At 34.5% G+C, this 8732-nt stretch overlaps 1 protein-coding gene across 1 annotated transcript in view; it reads left to right on the forward strand.

Annotated features, from left to right (window-relative positions):
• The first annotated feature begins 5065 nt into the window (after positions 1-5065).
• JMJD1C (jumonji domain containing 1C) overlaps positions 5066-8732 on the forward strand; it is a 297310-nt gene continuing 293643 nt past the window's right edge. Inside the window, exon 1 of the mRNA XM_008569549.1 lies at positions 5066-5111. The gene's annotated coding sequence lies outside the window, so the exon portion shown is untranslated. The remainder of the gene's footprint in view (positions 5112-8732) is intronic.

Raw genomic sequence — 8732 nt, forward strand, 5'->3', positions numbered from 1 at the left:
TTCACTCATTTGGTCCTCATACACAATTTCTTTACAAAGGAAGTATTATCACTCCCATTTTACAGATAAAGAAATTGAGACACAGAGAAATCAAGTTAATTGGCCAGGACAGCTAGTGCTCGTAAATAGGTGGAGCTAGTCCAGGCAGTCTAGCACAAGTTTGCACTCTCAACCACTATATTATACTAACTGTTAACCAAGAAATATTTAAATATGTTTTGATTAATTACATCTAATTAATTAGAATAGATCAGTATAATCAAAAATAAATTGAAAAGCATATAATTTTATAATGAATTTGTAGCCTTGGAATGTACTGTGTAAGTACATAGGAGTGCATACATCTAGATTAGGATGTGAAAGAATGCCAATTTTGAAATTTTCCCCATCTTCATGCAGCTTCTGGTGTGCACAGTCTTTAATCCAAGGGAAACCTACAATTCTATCTCTGACTTAGGTTTTCCTTTCTTCACTTCCATTCGTCCTTGCACCTTGTTTGTCTCTTTCCCTTCTTGTGTGTTTTACTATTTTGTTTTTTGGGTTTGGTTTCTCCCCTGATTTTTACCTCTTTCAATCCTCGAAATGGAAATTAATTTATTTTTAATTGAAATATTTTGATTACTAAGTGAGATCATGGCAGATATCCAAAAATGTGCTTGGTGGCAGGAGAAGACATCAAAAATATACATAATTAATAAGCCACATTTGTATAATCTGTAGTTGACTGTGTGTTAAGTGAAGCTTCCAAGTTAAGTTCTCAAAGCCACAGAATTAAGAAGGCTATTTGTTCAGTGGAGTCCTGCTCATATTTTTAAAAGGAAAAAAAATCAGTTTATTTTTAAAAGAAAATGAGTGGCTACTATTTTGAAGCATAAATATTCTGTCTAGAAGATATGGTTGTTGCAATAAATAAGTTTGGACATATTCTGTCAATATAATTTTTAAGTGAAAGTTTCTCAAACCCAAATATAAATCTTTTAATTTTTTTCAAATCCTAAAATATGAATTATCTAAGCTAGGTTTAAAAACTATTTCATTTTATGGCAATTTATCAACTGTAATATTAGAAGAAGCCTTCGTATTATTTATAATCGTACCTACAGTTAATTAAGGAAAGAAAGTCCTATCTAGTTCCTGAAGAAGAACACTTATAGTTTATATCTCAAGTATAAGTTGAAGTTAGTAAAATATTTGTGGATTTAGTAAACAAGAATATTTAAAATAATTTTGTAATGTGTCAACTTATGAATGGCATTTATAAATGTGTCAACCTATTAATGGCATTTATGAATGGCATTTATTTACAAATATGAGCCTTAGTCTGATGAATCCACAATGTAGTTATATTAAACATAATTTCTGTAACATATAAATATGAATTAATATATGTGCTAGATAATGAAAATGCTTACCTCTCCACCCCCAAATTAATATTCTATGATATAGAATGAAAGTAAGCAAAGGACTGTTGTTGAGAGTCACAAAAAGCAACTTTGTTTCCCTATACTAGTCGCCAGGGTCCTTAGATTTCTCATTCACCATCCATCCATCCATCCGCTTTTGACTGAGTGATATATATCAGGAAGGTAGCAAAAAATTTGAATCATCAATTTATTTAAGATAATTTTTGTAGTTAGAATAGTTGAAAAAAAGGATTTTTAGCTATTGTAGACAAAGAAAACTATTAAGACATAGAAGGTTAAAGGTTCTAAATGTAAAAGTTTATTTGTAATGTAGTGTATTAAAAAATTCTTTCAAGTTAGTTTTTGATAGATTATTTGTTTTAATATAATAGTTTTTCGACCAAACTTGGAGAGCAGAGGAAAGAAGCAGTCTACAGTGATGTTTAAAAACTCTTGTCAGGCTGGCTAGTTATTAGCTCAGTTGGTTAGAGCACAGTATTGTAATACCAAGTCTGGCCAGCCATCAAAAACAGAAGCAAAACACTGTTATTTCATTGGAAAGCCCTCTGGTCTGTATTATTAGTATGCATTTATTAGTGATTGATATATATATATCTTGTGTGAAACTTTTGAGAAAGAACAAATCTTGAAGTCTTTCTGACTAAAAATAGTTGTTTTGCTAATAAGCAGGATCACTTTTGTCAATCCTTTAACATTTTTTGGGTTTGAACCTACCATGTGACAGTAGAGTATACTTTACTGTTTGCTGAATTACCTGGAAGCCTTAGAAGCAAACTTTTAGGAACTTTAAAGATTATGTCAGCCTGTACATTTTATAAATGGTGCCTAGAGGAGCAAAGTGGTTTGCTCAAAGTATACAGCAGTTAGTGGTAGAAATAATCTAGATTTTTTTTTTGACTCCTAGTCTTTCATTATACCACATTATGTGACTACTAATTTCTAGTTTGCTATATTTGGAATATACGTTTTAAATCAACTGTCATAAGAGACTCTGGAATGGGAATTGATGAATTTTACATAAGTATTTACATATTTTCTTAAAAATAATTCTTGGTTAGCCTTCTAATATTTCTCTTGTTCATTTAATCAAAATGTGCTCTGGAGTAACAGAATGTTTTGGGGATGTTGATTTGAATTTTAAGTTTGTAGTTAAATTTTTTTTTTTTTTTTAAAGTCTGTTTTTCATTATGTATCACTTGGTTTTTAAAGTGAAACCTTGGGCCTCCAAATACTGAGCTTCAGAGAACACAGTCTTTGGAATTGGAGCACTATATTATACACTCTCTTTAATTGAAAAAATAAATTATCTGTGGTAGTGAAGCATATGTAGAGTCAAAGACAATGCTTTCTTTTATATAAAGTAATTTGTTTTTATTACGTATTTATGTTTTGTAGTATGTTATAAATCTCATTATATGTAATCACGTGGCTTTTTTAGAATGTGCCAAAGATAGGAATGACTAAAGATTTCCCATATTTCACTGCTAGGTCTTGTTATGTTTTGGTTTTGTTCCTTTGAAACCGGAGGCCATTAATTTGAGAGATGTGCTTCAGAATTGTGTGTTCTTGATATAAAGTTCCTGCATTATGTAAAATCTAGCTTCATCTTTGGAGAAAAACTACAATGGAATATAGTTAGCATGCTGAGATTTTGAGTCAGTATTACATTTTAGTTTAGATTTTACTTCAGCTTTCTCTCACTTATATTTTTAATACAAGTTTAGAAGTTATTTTACTTAATGAACTTTTCATGGATATGGACAGAGCTGCTCTTAGGATTTTTAACTCAGCTGCTACTAACATGTGGCAGTGGTAAAGGCTTGTGAGACCAATAGGAACCTGACACTTTAGGAATCTAACCTGTTTGCGAAGTGCAAACTTGCATCTAGCTTATTTTAATGGTAGTTAAATAGTTGGAGCATTTATGAGAGGGGTAATGAACAGAGAAAATATGCTATGGAACACTCTGGGAAGACCCTTGCTGTGTGCTCAATGGCAACATTCCACTTCTTTGTCTTGTAGCTCCTGAGTCAGCAGATTAGGAATTTTCCAATGCCGTGTGTATTCTTTCTAAATTTTTAATTTTTTATGACTAAAAATCAAATTTGTCTCCTTTTTAATAGAGAAGAGAATGTTGAAACGAAGTGGTAGATTCCTGTGTAGCCTGAATTTGAATTGGAAACTGGGTAACAGATGTACAGATGTTTAAAAACCCAGTAGAGATTGCCTCTTTTCTTCATCTTTCCTTTCTTCCTTCTCTCTCTCCTTACTTTCACATGGAATCAAGAAGACAATGAGGAAGTTACATTTATATGTTGGCTCCATCAAGGACATTATTTGAGACTGTTCTCTTTAGAAGACTAAAAATAGACTGGTGTTTTGGATATATACTCATAGGATCATTTTGGGGTTTGTATAAATTAGTAGTTTGGTAACGAAATGATGTGAATTGTAACTCTTTCTCTGTATCTATTCTTTAGAAATCTCCCTAGGAACAACCTTGCTTTTCTGCTGAAGCACAAGTTTTTGAAGGCTTGACACTGTACCTCCATGATGAAATGAGATAATGTATATAAGACATTATTATGAAGGTGATGAATAACCCTTTAGGAAGAACAGGAACTCTTATTTATGACCTTTGACTTAGAGATTCGAAGTTCCTCTTAATTGGATTTGGATTTTGAAAAAGGTACATTTTGCTATATTTGTTCATTAATTCATTCAATAACATTTTTTTTTTTTGTCTTTTTTGTCTTTTTCTGTGTCTGGCAACGGATCGCAACCCTCAGTGTTGCCCCCGTACCGGACCGGGGACCGGCAACGGGATTGCAACCCTCGGTGTTGCTCCCGCGCCTCGCTCAGCCAGTGAGCGGGAACCGGTCTGTATGTGGGATCCAAACCCTCGGGCGGGAGCGCCGCCGCGCTTCCCAAGCGGCGCACTATCCAGTGCGCCACCGGGCCGGCCCCATTCAATAACATTTATTATGTCCTCTTGGCAAGGCTTAGTAGATGCTGGGAGTATAGTTATGAACAAGATAAAGATACACTGTCCTTGCCCTCATTGACCTTATATTCTATGGAAGTAGACAAATATGAAAGAATCAATTACACAGTAAATGGTATAAATACAGTTATGGTAAGTACTAAGACAAATAGGGTGTGTTTTGAAAATCCAAAATGGTAGAATTTGACTTAGTCTCGGAGTCAGGGATGGCTTCCTTGAGGAAGTGACGTTTGAGTTTCTTTATCATTATCATAAATGTGATTGATGAATTCATTTAAAATAAATACTTAAGGAAATACCTAAATAAATGTTACTTAGGGTTTAATAATAAACATGGTAGCTAGCATAAATTTATATTCCACTTTATTCTTGGTTCCACTTGCATAATTCATTTGAAACTTGGTTTCCTTCATTTTAATAGTCTTCCATAGTTTCTAGATGTACCTGTATATATACAGTCCAACACATCATAAACTCAATCTAGCCTTTACATAAAGCCTCCTAGTTATAATAAATTTGAAAAGTATTTATTAAAATGCATTAAACTTATCTTATGTGCCATTCTATTGATACTTCCTTAAATAAACCAACCAAAGCATTTCTATTGTCTGTCTTTTCAGATAGACTGAGCCTCTCAAGGACAAGGGCCCTACTCTAAAACCTTGCAGGATGTGAGACACATAGTAAGTGCTAAATAAATATTGAACAAATCTATTATGGATAATCTGTGTTAATAAGGAGTGAGTAACTTAATGACTGATCTTCATGTTTCTTTTAAGTGACTTCTTAGCATAATGGTTAAGAGCAGGGGCCTTTGCTATCACAAGGCCTGATTTTGAAAACCAGTTCCTTAATGCGTGTTCTTAGGCAAGTTATTACAGTTCTCTAAACCTCATTTTCTAAACCACATCCTTAAAGTGAGTTTACATGTGTAAAGAACTTAGCATATAGTGTCTGACACATACTAAGTATTCCATAAATGGTGGCTAGTATTATTACAAGAGACATGTGTTAAACTTTTTATCTGTACTGGTATGTATGAGAGCAGATAATTGACCCTTTCCATAATTATACCAAGTCAAAACGTGAAAAGCTTACAACTAGTAGGCTGTTTGCTTTTTGAAACTAAGCTTCATGAACTATTAATCATTGATAATTAAGTGGATAATTATGAGTCTTATTGTAATGAATACAGTTCCTTTCTTTATAAGTCAGTTTTTAAATCAAATAGTTTTTATGAATAAATTTTTGTAGATGTTAAAAAAATAAAATAATTTTCCAGTGTATTGTTTATGTAGGTTAAGATATTTGATGTATGAGACTTGGTTGAATTGATGTGTATGTTTGTAGACATATTTAATGGACATATTTACATGTGTCTTATATTTTTGATTTGTCACCTTCCATAAATGACTTTGTCATTTTAAATACTTCTTTGTCACTGTCTTTGCCTGTATATTGGAAAATACCATCAACCTTGTCTTTTTCTTTTCTTTGCATTGATTAATGCTGGCATTTTTTGAGATCTTTACAAAAATACAGAATGTAAGGAAACTGAGTTTCAAATCTGAGATTTCAAATCTGATTAAAAAGGTTTTTTTAATTGTATGTTTTTTTATAAAGTTAAGATTTGCTGGCAAAATAAGATAATATGAATATCCCCTGAAACAAAACAAAGCAAAAAAATGCCAGCAAACAGACGAAAAACCTTTAAGGTCTTTTTATTCTTTATTTTTAAAAAATGCACTTGCAGGTTTCTCCAAAAGCAAAACATCCGCAAATCAGTGTAAGCTCTAGGTACTGGCTATAGTCAAGGGATTCATAGAACAGAATTTGGAATATAGTTCTAACAGTATAAGATGTTTCATTTAAAATGTTATGGGGATATATGGTCTTCTGAAAAATGTCGTTTCTGCACGTGAAATATTTTGATTGATTTGTTGTATTTACATGCTTTTCAGAGAACTTAAATGGGTGGAATTCAACATGTAATATGGGCCCATTTATGGGAGTTTGCCTACAAAATTGAAAACAGCTGGCAGTTTTATGCTAGGTGACCTGATGACAAATACTCTAAGAATATAATTTAGTGACTTGGATTTATGTAATAATAGTGTGAAATTTGCATGCCTTTTCCCAGTTAACTTTGTGTGTTTTTTTTTTTTTTTTTTTTTTTTTTTTTTTTTAGAGTGTCATTTTTTTTTTTTCCTTGAGTTGTGATATCTTATAGTTTTAAAGCACTGGGAATACCACTGTCCTCTCTCTAATCATCATTTTAGATTTTGGACCTTTCTCTTCTGGTTTATTTTATTTTATTTTATTTTTTTTAAAGTATGACCGGTAAGGGGATCTCAACCCTTGGCTTGGTGTTGTCAGCACCATGCTCAGCCAGTGAGCAAACCGGCCATCCCTATATAGGATCCGAACCCGTGGCCTTGGTGTTATCAGCACCGCACTCTACCGAGTGAGCCACAGGCCGGCCTAACTTTGTGTTTTTTTATTTGCTCCTATGATATCACTGAGAATTGAGAATCAGGCAATTTCCATTTTAACATCTATTTCATGCCCAAGGTCACAGAGCAAATCATTGATGATTTGGTATCTGAATATGGGTTTCTTTACAGAGGTCATGCCCAAGGTCACAGAGCAAATCATTGATGATTTGGTATCTGAATATGGGTTTCTTTACACCTTTATTTTTCCCTATGTTATGTTATTTTCACCAGGTTATTTTACTGGCTCCTTAATCTAAGTTGACATTTTAGAAATCTTAGTCTGTAATCCTCAAGATAATTTGCTAAGTATTATATAGTATATATCTAAAGAGCGGACTTGGAAATAAAATTGCTCAAGTAAATTTAAATTTTTCTCTCAACTTGCCAACATGCATTTTTGGACACGGTTTTCCTTTGTGTATTATAGTTCTGCCTTTGGTCTTTGGATTAGCAAAATTAGACCATGATGATCAAAAGCCATCTTCCTTGCAATTTTGGTTTCTAACTTATTAGCAGTGGCCATGTTTTTCCACTTCAAACAGCCCAGGTTGGGTGTTCTAGAGAAAGATAAAAGACTTATTATGTTTATTTTAAACATTCAGATTACTACTGTAAACTCCTTTAAAAAGGTAACTCTTTTTTTGAGTAGAGGTTTAAGAAAATCTCTAAGAAATTGAAATCTAAAATAAATTTTTATTGGACTAGAAGAATTTTTGAAGCTGATTATAATTACTAGTGCAACTGAAAAACCAGAACTGGGATTTTAAAAACTGCTTTTTAAAAACACTATAAAGTGTGCCTGAAGTTGAACTGCTCACTGACATCCATAGGGAGGTTTGATTTAGAATTCAAGAGTGTGATCAAAAAAGCAGTAATTGTTCCAGCTTGGAGATCTGTTATGCCTATGGGTTATAAAGTCCTATTGTGATTGGACAGGGAGTAAACATCATTTATTTTCTTGAACTGTGATTGGCTAAAATCCTTTTCTTTCCATGGCATTTTCTAATAACTGAGTCTGGAGACTTTCCCTATTTTTATTATCTAACTAGTGTGTTTTGAGCTATGTACTAGTACTAAAAGTACTCAGATTGGCAGAGACAGTTTGTGAAATGTAAGGATGACAAAAGCCTGCAGGGAGCGTTTGGCGTTCTTCTAACAAAGCAGTGGTGAGGTGTAAATCTCTGAATAGTTGAAACATGTAATTAGTATCGCCACAAATGGGAAGAATGAAAGGATGACAGTTTAATCTTTATTTTTATTTAAAGTCGTGGACTGTTCTGCTGTGACTGAGTTCTGTGGACTTAGCTTTTAATACAAAGCGTTGCTCTGCCTTGCTGCTGGGACTGCAGGACTGTTAATTCAGGGTAACTCAGAAGGCGGGCGCCATGTATTCTGAAAAACATCGCTCTGGAGATGATGAGGCATTTAACCTGGAGTTTATTTTGTGATCCAGAGTGGAACCAATATACTTCACGGTTGTCTCACCACCACCTCTGAAGGAGCGATGAGTAAAAGGTGGACCCTAAACGCTTTAATCGTGTTGCTGAAGAAGAGCAGTCCCTTTCCCCACCCCGCTTCACTGCTTGGCCCTGCAGCAGCCGCCGCTACCGGAGCCAGACCGGTCGGGCGGCCGCCGCCGTCGCCTCAGCGTCGGGCACTACTTTCCGTCTGCGGTGGTTCCGCCGACCCTCTCCGCCTCTCCCTCCCCCCAGCCCGCGCCGGCGGAAGGAGACGCGCGGCGCGCTCGCTGCCTCGCCAGTGGATGGGAGGGCGGAGTAGTACTGGCCGCTGCGCTGTGGTGGCGGCGGC

This window comes from Galeopterus variegatus, unplaced genomic scaffold (assembly GCF_000696425.1).
Source record: "Galeopterus variegatus unplaced genomic scaffold, G_variegatus-3.0.2 Scaffold510, whole genome shotgun sequence".
Taxonomy (NCBI): domain Eukaryota; kingdom Metazoa; phylum Chordata; class Mammalia; order Dermoptera; family Cynocephalidae; genus Galeopterus; species Galeopterus variegatus.